Raw genomic sequence first — 2,343 nt, 5'->3', positions numbered from 1 at the left:
AGACCAGCCTGGCCAACATGGCGAAACCCTGTCTCTACTAACAATACAATAATTAGCTAGGCATGGTGGCAGGTGCCTATAATCCCAGCCCTACTCTCAAGGCTGAGGCAGGAGAATCGCTTGAACCCGGGAGGTGAAGGCTACAGTGAGCTGAGATTGCACCACTGCACTCCAGCCTAGGCAACAGAATAAAACTCTGTCTCAAAATAAATAAATAAATAAAATCGGTGTATTGAAGCCCTTACCCACCGTGTGATGGTATTTGGAGGTGGTGTCTTCGGGAGGTAATTAAGTTTAGATTTCGTTATCAAAGTGGAACTCCTTGATGGGATTAGTGCCCTTCTAAAAAGAGGAAGACAGAGATCACCTTTCCATGAACACACACAGAGAAGAGTCTGTATAAGGACACTGCAAGAAGGGTGGCTGTCTACCAGCCAGGAAGCCAGCCCTCACTAGAAACTGAATTTGCTAGCAGCTTGATCTTAGACTTTTGAGCCTCCAGAATTGTGAGAAATAAATGTTTGTTATTCAAGCTGCCCAGTCTATGATATTTTGTTATAGCAGCAGAAGTGGACTAAAATGTTAGGCAATGATCCAGTTGCACTACAAATATCATCTCATTAATTCAGAGCTAACTCTGTGAGGTGGCTGGCATTATTTAAGAGTGAGGAAATGGAAGCTCTAAGAGGTAAGTAACTTGCCTGGGCAATTCGGAAATTCCATCACAGGGCCAAGATTCAGATCCTCATCTCTCCATTCCCAGAAGCAGTTGTTTTCCCATTATCTTAACGCCTCTGGAAAGAGAGTACTATACAATTTATTCTTTAAAGGTGCAAATCCGTATGTTTTGAAACTTCCCGAATGGTTCTATTTCGTGCCCAATGCCACAGAGCCCAGTTAATAGTGAGTCAGGATTAGCCCTGGGGTTCTCCCCTTTGAGTTTCTTCCATGCACCCCTGACCTTACTTTACTGAGCAAAGTGTGTGTGGGAAACAGCAGTACTGCATTTTTTGTGGCCCATGGAGGCTCAATGTTTTAACTTCACAGCCACAAGTCCACCTGCAGAGCCCTCCTCACTCCCCTGCTATCTCTGCAGAGGCTTTGGGGAGCTAGGCTTCCCTTTCTCCCACAAGCCCCACATTCAGTGGTCTCTACAGTGTCATCCAGAGATAAAGAATGGGGGAAATGTGGACAATCTCGATCTTCTCTGCACTGGTTCAGATAAAACTATATTCTATGAGGCACAGTTTTCAGATTTTCAAGGTGATTTGCATTTAATTCAATTTAACCCTGACTTCTTGTCCTTCTTATGGTGAAAGAGACAGGATAACTTTTCCCATTATTAAAGATGCAACGTATATGAGATATGTGGCCAAATGCCCAGGCAAAGTCAAGATGATGTCATTTCTGTGTTCAACTTAACCATGCCCTAGCCTAAGGGGAGTGACTCCTTTTACTCATTATAAAACATCACAGCTTGGTGCCCGGGTTAAGATATGCTATGTGATATGATTTCATGTTTGAGCCATGGCATCTCTAATGCGTTAGGCTTTTGCTAGCTTAAGCTTCTTAATGGTGTGTGTTGTTGGTATAAACAAATGCCAACCTCACCACAGCAGTGTCAAATTCCTCAGATGCCTCAGCACAATTAAGAAAACAAAGTTGCTGTAAAGTAATCACACAGTATGGATTAATGTGTAATCCTGAAGAGCAATAACACCCGTAGTGAGCATGAGCTCTGCTTTATTACTGAGCGAGAGAGAAGGCTTGTGGGTGGGGTGAGGGGGGTGGAATTCCAAAGCACAGGCATTCATTCACCTTTCCGCACAGGCCTAGCTGACACAGGACTGCTTTGGTAACTGAGGGTAATCTAACATTCCTGAATTCTTCAGGCACAGCTGGGGCACCCTGGGAAGCCCATTCCACCCCTAGGCCTGGCAGTTCTCAAAAAGCATTCTCCTAGAACCTGAGAGGGGAGACGGGTGTCCTTATACAATTTCTTCTAGGATTTAAACTGGCAGTTCCTAGGATTATCATTATTTTCTAGGAAAGAGACAAGATTTTATTACTTGTCTTTCTTTCATATGAGCAGACACTGCTCCATAAGTAGTTTTTTTGTTTGTTTTGTTTTGCTTTGTTTTTATGGAGAGACGGGGTTTCACCATGTTGCCCAAGCTGGCCTCAAACTCCTGAGCTCAAGCAATCCACCCATCTATCCACCTTGCTATTCCAAACATGCTGGGACTACAGGCGTGCACCACCGTGCCCAGCCTATATAAATATTCTGACCACGTATATAGTTAGCAAATCAGAGTTTTAAAAGTTATAATTAATCTTCAGATT

Source organism: Colobus angolensis, unplaced genomic scaffold, assembly GCF_000951035.1.
Source record: "Colobus angolensis palliatus isolate OR3802 unplaced genomic scaffold, Cang.pa_1.0 Scaffold221, whole genome shotgun sequence".
Lineage (NCBI taxonomy): Eukaryota > Metazoa > Chordata > Mammalia > Primates > Cercopithecidae > Colobus > Colobus angolensis.
This window is presented reverse-complemented; position numbering follows the sequence as displayed.